The sequence below is a fragment of the Nerophis ophidion genome, linkage group LG03 (genome assembly GCF_033978795.1).
Source record: "Nerophis ophidion isolate RoL-2023_Sa linkage group LG03, RoL_Noph_v1.0, whole genome shotgun sequence".
NCBI classification, from domain to species: domain Eukaryota; kingdom Metazoa; phylum Chordata; class Actinopteri; order Syngnathiformes; family Syngnathidae; genus Nerophis; species Nerophis ophidion.
In genome coordinates, this window is record NC_084613.1 from 40,415,651 (window position 1) to 40,430,635 (window position 14,985).

Here is a 14,985-nt window from a genome sequence, read left to right on the forward strand (position 1 = left end):
AATACTTTTCAATAACCAACTTGTCTGTTGAAACATACACCCATCCATTTCCTACCGCTTGTTCCTCTCACTTTTTGTCAAAATATTAGCTTTGTCAAACAATTCCTTTTTAAAATCAAATTAATCACATGTTGGCATTTTTCTTAATTGCGATTAATCGCAGTTGTATGCTTGCATAATTCCAATAATCTTAAAAAAACACTGATATTTTGTCACAAAATACAATATGCCAGTGTTGATCTATTTTTTGTATAATGTGCCCTGCCAATAAATTGCGTGAAGCTGCGTGATTATTCTGTTTGTATAAATGATTAAAAACCACATGTGTTAACGCATTAACTTTGATAACACTAAATATATATATAGAAAAATGTTGCATATTGTATACATCTTTGTATGCAATTATACATAAGATAAGATGCATTATCATCTATTGGATGAAACAAACAATCTTAAGAGTGCAATTGATTTATAGTACATTTAATTGGTGAAATCACAAGTGGGTTAATAATTGTTCTAATGTGAAAATGTTATGTTATATTATCATGTGTCCTGTAACAATATACATAACAGTATAGTATGGTGTATCAGGTGATTATTTATTGTAATAAGTAGTTATTTATAATGATATTACAAAATCAAAAATAATTGCAAATATGTTTGTGTTTAGGAAAAATGTAATCTGCTTGATTGGGTTTCCTACGTAAGATACCATAAGCGTTTGCTTCTTTATTTACTTGTTTTGTTTTTCTCCATTTTTTTATGATTATTACCATTAATGTTTTCCCCTATGGACAGCTGTAATGTTCAAATAGAAATACTATTTAGTTTGATGCAGATTATATTTGATATGGTTATCTTCGAAATAAAACGGATAGAAAAAAATGTTCTCGCATAGACAAAATATCTATATAAACCAAAAAATGTTTGGTTTTGGAAAATAAAAGTACAGAATTTGTACTGCAGCTGCATAATTACCGAGCTACTAAGCAATGTGCGCTAGAGGGTGCTCCTTGCTTTATTTTTGCACAACCTGCGCGAGTACTGACTGCCTACTGCCCAGTCACTAGTCAAAGTTTATGGCTGTGTCAAGATACCGGTAGTCATAGTATAGGAAGTACATGTAGTTACAAGATAAAATCCAAGAAAACTTCGTCGAGTAAACCCCCCTTCTCTGATTGTCTACATATTTGTTGGAATATGTCATTTCATTTTTAAGTTGCTTTAACAAAAGGCATATTTGTCTTCCGTCTCCCAGACATGGTCCAGAGACGTTGTTTTGTTTTGAAACACCCTCCCGGAAGTTAAAGTTGATATTATATTGTAGCTTGAAAAGGGCAGAGCTTGGGCCATAACAACCACCCAAGAAGAAGACGAGCTACTACAGGGAAAATATTGGTGGGGGGGGGGGAACTGAGAACAAAACCATCCCGGATCAATTATTAGTCCCAGTTAATAGTTGGCACTTGACCAGAAAGTCGGGGCAAGTGGAAGTGGATTTCACATTGGATATGAAATGCTGACGTCGAGTCGTGCGTAACGAGCAGAGTTAGAAAAAGAAGGTGTTGAGCTGCAGTTTTTCTCTCCACCCTCTGCCAGTCACAACTTGGTCGGAGTGCTGCTTTCAAGTAGGAGGCGAAGATAAATGCACCACCCACGACGACTATCATCCACTCTGGTAAAGAAAAATACTCTTGTCTTGTAACGGCCATACCGTGCGGTACCTTTTTGCGAGGAGCGAAGTAGACACTACTAGCTTACCCTAGCCTCACCGTCGATATATGCTACTAATTACACGGCTGCGGTCGGTGTTAGTACTCTCTCTGTGTACATGTTCAGGTAATACTTCCAGATCGTACCAAGCTGGCGACTCCAGTCGCATGTTTTTTTGCCACCAAAGCACTTTTTAAGACAGGATTCGGCTGAGAAGCTACCGTCCCCCCCTACTCCTCCTCCGCCTCCTCCTCCTCTTCTTCTTCACGGTAGCCCTGCGTTGACGTTAAGCTAACAAAGCCAGTGCCAACCTTTTATTTCTGTCGGCCTAAATTTACCATAGCGTCTTTTGGTTCATCATTTCTAAAGAATATGCATTTCTTACTTCGTGGATCAGTTGCTACGTTACCATCATAACAGCTTGTCTTATTACTGTATTGCAGCCTGCAGATATCAGTGTGTTGCTTTTATTTTGATAGTCTATTTCACAGCTGAAGAATATTCACTATTTCTCTTTTATCTATGTTAAAGTGTCGTGCAGGCCAGTTTACACAGACTGATAATCCTGTCTGACTATACCCAACATTCAGCATGCTGTCATGCACTGGCGGGCAAGCTGTATCTTTTTCTTATTGTTGAGTAAAGGTGCTCCTAAATGACATGCCGGCGTCAAGGTTCTCCCTTTGACCAGGTGAAGCATTTTTGTCAGCAGTTTTAGGGCCATATAATGACATGTAATTATTGGAATTGCATGTTCAAAAGTCCACCAGTGCCACAAAAAGCCTTTTAATTGTGAGTACTTGCCTTACTGCATTTAAACAAGTCAAATGTAGCATGATAGCCGTTTAGCCAGGATTTAACAAGATGCATTGACTTCCCACTTAAAGTAAGTCAGTATTGTTATCACGAGCCGCCATTCATTCCGTGGAAGTTGACTGGCAGAATGTTTGTAAGATCATAAGTCCATGCACATTTTTTCTGCAAGATTACTCAAGGTTGGTTTATGCTTCTGCGTCAAGGCGGCACTGGCTTTCTTCTCCCCTTCCAGAGCTTTCGGCGTTGTGTGACATGCATGTTCAGTAAAATGGTCTATGCTACTATCACAGATTAGTTTCACATTTGAAGTTAAAGGCCTACTGAAATCAGATTTTTTTATTTAAACGAGAATAGTAGGTCCATTCTATGTGTCATACTTGATCATTTCGCGATATTGCCATATTTTTGCTGAAAGTATTTAGTAGAGAACATCCACGATAAAGTTCGCAACTTTCGGTGCTAAGAGAAAAGCCTTGCCTCTACCGGAAGTCGCAGACGATGACGTCACAAGTGTGGGGGCTCCTCACATATTCACATTGATTTTAATGGGATCCTCCAACAAAAAGTGTTATTCGGACCGAGAAAACGACAATTTCCCCATTAATTTGAGCGAGGATGAAAGATTTGTGTTTGAGGATATTGATAGCGACGGACTAGAAAACAAAAAAAACAAGTTAAAAAAAACGCAATTGCATTGGGACGGAGTCTGATGTTTTTAGACACATTTACTAAGATAATTCTGGGAAATCCCTTATCTTTCTTTTGTGTTGCTGGTGTTTTAGTGAGTTTAATAGTACGTGATATTTGGAGGGGTGTGTCCACGGGTGTCTTGACGCCATGTCTCACGGGTGTCGACGGCAGCTGTATGGAAGACACAAGCTCAGCTGATATCCGGCAAGTGGCGACTTTTTAACCACAATTTTCTCACACAAACCAGCTGGTTGACATTCGGTTGGGATCCATGTTGGCTTGACCGCGCTCTGATCCATAGTAAAGTTCCAGCTCCGGGAATTTTAAACAAGGAATCACTGTGTGTTTGTGTGGCTAAAAGCCCATCTCCATTTTCTACTGTGACTTCTCCAATATTAATTGAACAAATTGCAAAAGATATAGCAACACAGATCTCCAAAATACTGTGTAATTATGCGGTTGAAGCAGACGACTTTTGCCTGTGTGTGTGCGTAGCGCTTATACTTCCTAAAAACGCGTGACGTCCTGCGTACACGTCATCATTACACAACGTTTCCAAGACGAAACTCACGGGAAATTTAAAATTGTAATTTAGTAAACTAAAAAAGCCGTATTGGCATGTGTTGCAATGTTAATATTTCATCATTGATGTATAAACTATCAGACTGCGTGGTGGGTAGTTGTGGGTTTCAGTAGGCCTTTAATACAGGTAACGAGTGGAGGACAGAAGAGCTTCTTAAAGAAGAAGTTACAGGTCTGTGAGAGCCAAAGATCTTCCTTGTTTGAAGTGACCAAATACTTACTTTCCACCATAATATACAAATAAATTCTTTAAAATTCCTACAATGTGAATTCCTGGATTTTTTCCCCCATTCTGTCTCTCACAGTTGAAGTGTACCTATAATGAAAATTACAGACCTCTGTCATCATTTTAAGTGGGAGAACTTGCACAATCGGTGGCTGACTACCGTATTTTTCGGACTATAAGTCGCAGTCTTCTCCACAGTCCAGCGGGGGGTGAGACCCGGCCCCAAAAAAAATATATATGTATATATATATATATATATATATATTATTATTATTATTATTATTTTTTATTTTTTATATTTTGGCCAAGTCTCACCCCCAGCCAAACTACAAAAAAAAAACGGGACTTATAGTCCGAAAAATACGGTAAATACTTTTTTGCCCCACTGTACCCCGCCTTCCGCCCGATTGTAGCTGAGATAGGCGCCAGCACCCCCCGCGACCCCGAAAGGGAATAAGCGGTAGAAAATGGATGGGATGGATGTATCAATGATGAAATCTTAACATTGCAACACATGCCAATACGGCCGGTTTAGTTTACTAAATTGCAAAATTAAATTTCCCGCAAGGTATCCTGTTGAAAACGTCGTGGAATGATGACGTCTTGGGTTGTAGCGGACATTTTTTTTCCAGACCGATACAAGCTATAAGTAGTCTGCTTTAATCACATAATTACACAGTATTCTGGACATCTGTGTTGCTGAATCTTTTGCAATTTGTTCAATTAATAATGGATAACTCAAAGTAGAAAGATGGAGGTGGGAAGCGGTGCACTGCCTTTAGCATCACAAACACAGCCGGTGTTTCCTTGTTTAAAATTCCCGAAGGTGAAGCTTTACTATGGAATAGAGCGGTCAAGCGAACATGGATCCCGACCACATGTCAACCAGATGAGAAAATTGTGGTAATAAGTCGGCTCTTACCGTAGACATCAGCGGAGCTTGTGTCCTGCTGCAGCTGCGTGGCTTCCCTCAGAGACACTGGCGGTCACCACACCCCTCCGACTTTCAGATACTATATAATCTCACTAAAACACTAGTAACACAATAGGCAGATAAGAGATTTTCTAGAATTATTCTAGTAAATGTGTCTAATAACATCTGAATCGCTCTCACTGCCCTCGCCTTTTATAATTTATTTATTTTTTTAAACTTTTGTTTTTGTTTTTCCCTAGTCCCTTACTGTCATTATCATCATCCACGAATCTTTCATCCTCGCTCAAATTAATGGGAAAATTGTCGCTTTCTCGTCCGAATCGCTCTAGCTGCTGGTGGCTATGATTGTAAACAATGTGAGGAGCCCTACAACCCGTGACGTCACGCGCACATCGTCTGCTACTTCCGGTACAGGCAAGGCTTTTTTATTAGCGACCAAAAGTTGCGAACTTTTTCATCTATGTTCTCTACTAAATCCTTTCAGCAAAAATATGGCAATATCGCGAAATGATCATGTATGACACATAGAATAGACCTGCTATCCCCGTTTAAATAAGAAAATCTCATTTCAGTAGGCCTTTAACTGATGCTGGCGTACAACTACGGTAAAATCATAGTCGCCACACCTTGAAAAAAAGGGTTTTTTACATGAAAAACGAATGAAAGCAATATTAGGTCATGCTGTCTCCAGAAGAAGTAAAAACCTGACGCTATTTTTAACTTGTATTGCCAATCTTATGCTAGCAACCAGCCCAATTTCAACAGGTGTCACCTCTCGTGCAAACACCTTCATCTCCGTGTTTCACCAGACACACAACATTACTTCCTTTTTATCCGCCAATCTGAGGCACGGACGGTGTGTTTGCAATCATGGGAACAATGACATAAAATCAAATATAAAACATTACCACCAGCATGCCATTATAGTGTTAATGGATATAATCTATATATATATATATATATATATATATATATATATATATATATATATATATATATATATATATATATATATATATATATATATATATATATATATATCTCCATCCATCTTCTTCCGCTTATCCGAGGTCGGGTCGCGGGGGCAACAGCCTAAGCAGGGAAACCCAGACTTCCCTTTCCCCAGCCACTTCGTCTAGCTCTTCCCGGGGGATCCCGAGGCGTTCCCAGGCCAGCCGAGAGACATAGTCTCCCCAACGTGTCCTGGGTCTTCCCCGTGGCCTCCTACCGGTTGGATGTGCCCTAAACACCTCCCTAGGGAGGCGTTCGGGTGGCATCCTGACCAGATGCCCGAACCACCTCATCTGGCTCCTCTCGATGTGGAGGAGCAGCGGCTTTACTTTGAGCTCCTCCCGGATGGCAGAGCTTCTCACCCTATCTCTAAGGGAGAGCCCCGCCACACGGCGGCGGAAACTCATTTCGGCCGCTTGTACCCGTGATCTTATCCTTTCGGTCATGACCCAAAGCTCATGACCAGAGGTGAGGATGGGAACGTAGATCGACCGGTAAATTGAGAGCTTTGCCTTCCGGCTCAGCTCCTTCTTCACCACAACGGATCGGTACAACATCCGCATTACTGAAGACGCTGCACCGATCCGCCTGTCGATCTCACGATCCACTCTCCCCCCACTCGTGAACAAGACTCCTAGGTACTTGAACTCCTCCACTTGGGGCAGGGGCTCCTCCCCAACCCGGAGATGGCATTCCGCCCTTTTCCGGGCGAGAACCATGGACTCGGACTTGGAGGTGCTGATTCTCATTCCGGTCGCTTCACACTCGGCTGCAAACCGATCCAGTGAGATATGAAGATCCCGGTCAGATGAAGCCATCAGGACCACATCATCTGCAAAAAGCAGGGACCTAATCCTGCGGTCACCAAACCGGAACCCCTCAACGCCTCGACTGCGCCTAGAAATTCTGTCCATAAAAGTTATGAACAGAATCGGTGACAAAAGACAGCCTTGGCGGAGTCCAACCCTCACTGGAAATGTGTTCGACTTACTGCCGGCAATGCGGACCAAGCTCTGGCACTGATCGTACAGGGAGCGGACCGCCACAATAACACAGTCCGATACCCCATACTCTCTGAGCACTCCCCACAGGACTTCCCGAGGGACACGGTCGAATGCCTTCTCCAAGTCCACAAAGCACATGTAGGCTGGTTGGGCAAACTCCCATACACCCTCAAGAACCCTGCCGAGAGTATAGAGCTGGTCCACAGTTCCACGACCAGGACGAAAACCACACTGTTCCTCCTGAATCCGAGGTTCGACTATCCGGCGTAGACTCCTCTCCAGTACACCTGAATAAACCTTACCGGGAAGTCTGAGGAATGTGATCCCACGATAGTTGGAACACACCCTCCGGTCCCCGTTCTTAGAGGGAGGAACCACCACCCCGGTCTGCCAATCCAGAGGTACCGCCCCCAATGTCCACGCGATGCTGCAGAGTTTTGTCAACCAAGACAGCCCCACAGCATCCAGAGCCTTAAGGAACTCTGGGCGGATCGCGTCCACCCCCGGGGCTTTGCCACCGAGGAGCTTTTTAACTACCTCAGCGACCTCAGCCCCAGAAATAGGAGAGTTCGCCACAGATTCCCCAGGCACTGATTCCTCATAGGAAGACGTGTTGGTGGGATTGAGGAGGTCTTCGAAGTATTCCTTCCACCTATCCACAACATCCGCAGTTGAGGTCAGCAGAACACCATCCGCACCATACACGGTGTTGATAGTGCACTGCTTCCCCTTCCTGAGGCGGCGGACGGTGGTCCAGAATCGCTTCGAAGCCGTCCGGAAGTCGTTTTCCATGGCTTCCCCGAACTCCTCCCATGTCCGAGTTTTTGCCTCAGCGACCGCTGAAGCCGCACACCGCTTGGCCTATCGGTACCTGTCCACTGCCTCCGGAGTCCTATGAGCCAAAAGGACCCGATAGGACTCCTTCTTCAGCTTGACGGCATCCCTCACCGCTGGTGTCCAACAAGGGGTTTTAGGATTGCCGCCCCGACAGGCACCAACTACCTTGCGGCCACAGGTCCGATCAGCCGCTTCGACAATAGAGGTGCGGAACATGGTCCACTCGGACTCAATGTCCAGCACCTCCCTCGTGACATGTTCGAAGTTCTTCCGGAGGTGGGAATTGAAACTTTGTCTGACAGGAGACTCTGCCAGACGTTCCCAGCAGACCCTCACAATGCGTTTGGGCCTGGCAGGTCGGTCCGGCATCCTCCCCCACCGTCGCAGCCAACTCACCACCAGGTAGTGATCGGTAGAAAGCTCCGCCCCTCTCTTCACTCGAGTGTCCAAAACATAAGGCCGCAAATCCGATGACACAACTACAAAGTCGATCATGGAACTGCGGCCTAGGGTGTCCTGGTGCCAAGTGCACATATGGACAACCTTATGTTTGAACATGGTGTTTGTAATGGACAAATTGTGACGAGCACAAAAGTCCAATAACAAAACACCACTCTGGTTCAGATCCGGGCGGCCATTCTTCCCAATCATGCCTCTCCAGGTTTCACTGTCGTTGCCAACATGAGTGTTGAAGTCCCCCAGTAGGACAAGGGAATCACCCGGTGGAGCACTTTCCAGTACTCCCTCGAGTGAACCCAAAAGGGTGGGTACTCTGAACTGCCGCTTGGTGCGTAAGCACAAACAACAGTCAGGACCCGTACCCCCACCTGAAGGCGGAGGGAGGCTACCCTTTCGTCCACTGGGTTGAACTCCAACGTGCAGGCTTTAAGCCGGGGGGCAACCAGAATTGCCACCCCAGCCCGTCGCCTCTCACTCTCGGCAACGCCAGAGTGGAAGAGGGTCCAGTCCCTCTCGAGAGAAGTGGTTCCAGTGCCCTTGCTGTGCGTCGAAGTGAGTCGGACTATATCCAGCCGGAACTTCTCCACTTCGCGCACTAGCTCAGGCTCTTTCCCCCCCTGTGAGGTGACGTTCCACGTCCCAAGAGCTAGCTTCTGTAGCCGAGGATCGGACTGCCAAGTGCCCTGCCTTCGGCTGCCGCCCAGCTCACATTGCACCCGACCTCTATGGCCCCTGCTATGGGTGGTGAGCCCATTGGAGGGGTGACCCACGTTGCCTCTTCGGGCTGTGCCCGGCCGGGCCCCATGGGTACAGGCCCGGCCACCAGGCGCTCACCATCGTGCCCCACCTCCGGGCCTGGCTCCAGAGGGGGGCCCCGGTGACCCGCATCCGGGCGAGGGAAATCTGGGTCCATGTTTTATCTTTTCATAGAGGTATTCGGTATATATACATGTATATATATACATTCCATATGAGTTGGGAAATAGTTTTTGATGTAAATATAAGCTGAATACAATGATTTGCAAATCATTTTCAACCCATATTCAATTGAATGCACTACAAAGACAGGATATTTGGTGTTCAAACTCATAAACTTAATTTTTTTTTTGCAAATAATAATGAACTTAGAATTTCATGGCTGCAACACGTGCCAAAGTAGTTGGGAAAGGGCCTGTTCACCACTGTGTTACATCAACTTTTCTTTTAACAACACTCACACTGAGAAAACTAATTGTTGAAGATTTGAAAGTGGAATTATTTCCCAATCTTGTTTTATTATAAATAAATGATAAATGGGTTGTACTTGTATAGCGCTTTTCTACATTCAAGGTACTCAAAGCGCTTTGACACTACTTCCACATTTACCCATTCTTACTTACTTGCTTGCTTATGGCAGTCTATCGATGTCGATAATGATGTTGCTCCAAACGAAGTATTGGATTAGTTATTGTTGTGCTTTTCGCCTGTGCATAGCCAGGTGGCTGCTCAGGCCTAGGCGTGATCCACATACTTTGTCACAGGAGGGCCAGGGGCAGGCCGCAGTGATGGTCGCTGGTGCTGTGGCACGTTGGTGTCTTTGTTACGCCACTGTGCTCTCTGCTCTGTGAACTTCTCCTGAAGATGAATGATTCCCTGGTGCCAGGTAGAGCTCCAGGTCTGGCGGTCAGCAGCCAGGGACTCCAGTGCTGGTGGTTTGATGTCACACTTTTTCCGGACAGTTTTAATGTGGTCCTTGTACCGTTTTTTTCTGGCCCACGGCAGACCTTTGATCAATCAATCAATCAATCAATGTTTATTTATATAGCCCCAAATCACAAATGTCTCAAAGGACTGCACAAATCATTACGACTACAACATCCTCGGAAGAACCCACAAAAGGGCAAGGAAAACTCACACCCAGTGGGCAGGGAGAATTCACATTCAGTGGGACGCCAGCGACAATGCTGACTATGAGAAACCTTGGAGAGGACCTCAGATGTGGGCAACCCCCCCCCTCTAGGGGACCGAAAGCAATGGATGTCGAGCGGGTCTAACATGATACTGTGAAAGTTCAATCCATAGTGGCTCCAAGACAGCAGTGAGAGTCCCGTCCACAGGAAACCATCTCAAGCGGATCAGCAGCGTAGAGATGTCCCCAACCGATACAGGCGAGCGGTCCATCCTGGGTCCCGACGAGCGGTCCATCCTGGGTCTCGACTCTGGACAGTCAGTACTTCATCCATGGTCATCGGAGAAAGAAAAGAAGCGGCAGATCAACTGGTCTAAAAAGGAGGTCTATTTAAAGGCTAGAGTATACAGATGAGTTTTAAGAGGAGACTTAAATGCTTCTACTGAGGTAACATCTCGAACGGTTACCGGGAGGGCATTCCAGAGTACTGGAGCCCGAACGGAAAACGCTTTATAGCCCGCAGACTTTTTTTGAGCTCTAGGAATCACTAATAAGCCGGAGTCTTTTGAACGCAGATTTCTTGCCGGGACATACGGTACAATACAATCGGCAAGATAGGCTGGAGCTAGACCGTGTAGTATTTTATACGTAAGTAGTAAAACCTTAAAGTCACATCTTAAGTGCACAGGAAGCCAGTGCAGGTGAGCCATTACAGGCGTAATATGATCAAACTTTCTTGTTCTTGTCAAAAGTCTAGCAGCCGCATTTTGTACCAACTGTAATCTTTTAATGCTAGACATTGGGAGACCCGAAAATAATACGTTACAGTAATCGAGACGAGACGTAACAATCGCATGGATAATGATCTCGGCGTCTTTAGTGGACAAAATGGAGCGAATTTTAGCGATATTACGGAGATGAAAGAAGGCCGTTTTAGTAACGCTTTTAATGTGTGACTCAAAGGAGAGAGTTGGGTCGAAGATAATACCCAGATTTTTTACAGAGTCACCTTGTTTTATTATTTGGTTGTCAAATGTTAAAGTTGTATTATTAAATAGAGGTCGGTGTCTAGCAGGACCGATAATCAGCATTTCCGTTTTTTGGGCATTAAGTTGCAAAAAGTTAGCGGACATCCATTGTTTAATTTCATTAAGACACGCTTCCAACTGACTACAGTCCGGCGTGTTGGTCAGCTTTAGGGGCATGTAAAGTTGGGTGTCATCAGCATAACAGTGAAAGCTAATACCGTATTTGCGTATGACGTCACCTAGCGGCAGCATGTAGATGCTGAAGAGTACAGGGCCAAGGACCGAACCCTGGGGAACTCCACACGTTACCTTAACATAGTCCGAGGTCACACTGTTATAGGAGACGCACTGCATCCTATCAGTAAGATAAGAGTTAAACCATGACAGGGCTGAGTCTGAAATACCAATTCGTATTTTGATACGCTCTAATAAAATATTATGATCGACGGTATCGAAAGCAGCGCTAAGATCGAGGAGCAGCAACATAGATGACGCATCAGAGTCCATCGTTAGCAATAGATCATTAGTCAGTTTTGCGAGGGCTGTCTCAGTCGAGTGATTTGCCCTGAAACCGGATTGAAAGGTTTCACATAGATTGTTAAACGCTAAGTGCTCATTTAGCTGCTCTGCAACAATTTTTTCGAGGATTTTCGAAATAAAGGGAAGGTGAGACACCGGTCGGTAGTTTACCATGAGGTCTGGATCGAGGTTAGGTCTTTTAAGGAGAGGATGAATAACCGCTTTTTTGAATGCAACGGGAACAGTGCCCGAGGAAAGTGATAAGTTTATAATATTTAGCACTGATGGACCTAATAATACAAAAAGCTCCTTGATAAGTTTCCCAGGAAGTGGGTCAAGTAAACATGTTGTTTGTTTTATTCCATTTACACGTTGTAACAATCCTTCTAATGTTATTTCATCAAAACGAGAGAAACTATTTTGGATATTTGCAGTGTCCGCCGTATATACAATCGTATCTGTGTTACTATAACCCCGTTGTAGCTGGGACGCATTGTCTTTAATCTCCTTTCTAATAAGTTCAATTTTCTTATTAAAGAACTTCATAAAGTCATCTGCCGAATGGGTGGAGCTACTGGAAGGAGTCCCTTGTTGGGTTAGCGATGCTACTGTACTAAACAAAAATTTTGGATCGTTTTTATTAATGCGGATGAGATTTGAGTAATAATTAGTTTTAGCTAAGGTAAGCATGCGTTTATAAGTTATTAAACTATCACTCCATGCTTGATGGTGCACCTCAAGTTTAGTCGTGCGCCATTTGCGTTCCAGCTTTCTACATAATAATTTCTGAGCTCTAGTTTCTTCAGTAAACCATGGCGTACGCCTTTTTCGAGCCTTTTTTAACTTCAGCGGTGCTATACTATCAATGGCAATGATCGACTGAAAGCTGGCCATACAATATCTGACGGGGTAGGTGGTGGGCTGAAATACGGATCATATGTCCGACCCATCTTAGGTGTTTTTGGCCAAGGAGTGCTGTGATGCTGGGTGTCTTGGTCCGGTCATACATTTCAGTGTAGGGCACCCTATCTTCCCAAGTCAGACCTAAGATCCTTTGGAGGCAGCGGATGTGGAGGGCCTCGAGACTCTGGATGTGCCTCTGGTAGGGTGTCAAGGTTTCGGAACTATAGAGCAGCGTGGAGAAACAGACTGCCTTATACACGGCTGTTAGATTCCTGTTCAGGAAGACCCTGGACCGTAGCCTTCCAAAGGCAGCAGAGGCCAGGCCTTTACTGCCGGGGGTGACACGTCATCCTCCGCCAGTTCCGCCGTTGAGGTTTTTGGATCGCGCTTCGTCTGGAACCTCCCCCTCGACCTTACCGCCATGGTTGAACCTACCATGAGCTGAGGCTCCCGACGGCATTGCTCTTAGGTTCATTGGAACACTCAAAGCTCTCCACCACGACAAGGTGGCGACCCGTGGAGAACATTTACCCATTCACACACACATTCACACACTGATGGAGGGAGCTGCCATGCAAGGCGCTAACCAGCACCCATCAGGAGCAAGGGTGAAGTGTCTTGCTCAGGACACAACGGACGTGACGAGGTTGGTACTAGGTGGGGATTGAACCAGGGACCCTCGGGTTGCGCACGGCCACTCTGCTACTGCGCTTCAGTCGTTCAATAGTCCGGGGTCTCCGCTGTCGTATTTTACGCTTCATAATGCGCAACACATTTTCGATGGAAGACAAGTCTGGACTACAGGCGGGCCAGGAAAGTCCCCGCACTCTTTTTTTACGAAGCCATGCTGTTGTAAAACGTGCTGAATGTGTCTTGGCGTTGTCTTGCTGAAATGAGCAGGGGCGTCCATGAAAAAGACGGCGCTTAGATGGCAGCATATGTTGTTCCAAAACCTGTATGTACCTTTCAGCATTAATGGTGCCTTCACAGATGTGTAAGTTACCCATGCCTTGGGCACTAATGCACCCGCATACAATCACAGATGCTGGCTTTTCAACTTTGCGTTGATAACAGTTTGGATGGTTCGCTTCCCCTTTGGTCCGGATGATACAATGGCTAATATTTCCAAAAACAATTTGAAATGTGGACTCGTCAGTCCACAGAACACTTTTCCACTTTGCATCGGTCCATCTTAGATGATCTCGGGCCCAGAAAAGCCGGCGGCGTTTCTGGATGTTGTTGATAAATGGCTTTCGCTTTGCATAGTAGACCTTTAACTTGCACTTACAGCTGTAGCGACGAAGTGTATTTAGTGACAGTGGCTTTCTGAAGTGTTCCTGAGCCCATGTGGTGATATCCTTTAGAGATTGATGTCAGTTTTTGATACAATCACGGACATTCAATGTTGGTTTCCGGCCATGCCGCTTAGGTGGAGTGATTTCTCCAGATTCTCTGAACCTTTTGATGATATTATGGACCGTAGATGTTGAAATCCCTAAATTTTTTGCAATTGCACTTTGAGAAACGTTGTTCTTAAACTGTTTGACTATTTGGTCACGCAGTTGTGGACAAAGGGGTGTACCTCTCCCCATCCTTTCTTGTGAAAGACTGAGCATTTTTTGGGAATCTGTTTTTCTACCCAATCATGGCACCCACCTGTTCCCAATTATCCTGCACACCTGTGGGTAGTTCCAAATAAGTGTTTAATGAGCATTCCTCAACTTTATCAGTATTTATTGCCACCTTTCCCAACTTCTTTGTCACGTGTTGCTGGCATAAATTCTAAAGTTAATGATTGTTTGCACACCAAAAAAAAATGTTCATCAGTTTGAACACCAGATATGTTGTCTTTGTAGCATATTCAACTGAATATGGGTTGAAAATGATTTGCAAATCATTGTATTCCCTTTATATTTACATCTAACACAATTTCCAAACTCATATGGAAACGGGGTTTGTATTTTTTAATTGTTGCTGCATATTGTACAATGTACTTTGTTGGCAACTTTTCAAGACTCTAGTTCTACCACGGTTTATTATTAATATCGGTGATCATTACATCCATACATCACTATACTTCCCATCCTTTAGCATAATTTGAAGAGTTTGGTCTGGTGACCATTGCATGTACTTACACACGTACAATGTAGCTGAGTCATACAATGACTGTAATGTGATTGCTCCTTGCCAGGTCCTATTGATAACAACCCAGTTGATAATAGAAAATAATAGCAAAATATAAAATCATCTACAAAATCAAAAACCCCCTCATACTTGGGAGTACATTTGCATGCATAGCTCCTCTTGCAAATCTTTGATTACAAACCCCGTTTCCATATGAGATGGGAAATTGTGTTAGATGTAAATATAAACGG

At 44.5% G+C, this 14,985-nt stretch overlaps 1 protein-coding gene across 2 annotated transcripts in view; it reads left to right on the forward strand.

Moving 5' to 3' along the window:
- The first annotated feature begins 1,332 nt into the window (after positions 1-1,332).
- Positions 1,333-14,985, forward strand: part of btbd7 (BTB (POZ) domain containing 7) — a 109,140-nt gene continuing 95,487 nt past the window's right edge. For both annotated transcript variants that reach the window (XM_061895171.1, XM_061895172.1), the window contains exon 1: positions 1,333-1,678. The gene's annotated coding sequence lies outside the window, so the exon portion shown is untranslated. The remainder of the gene's footprint in view (positions 1,679-14,985) is intronic.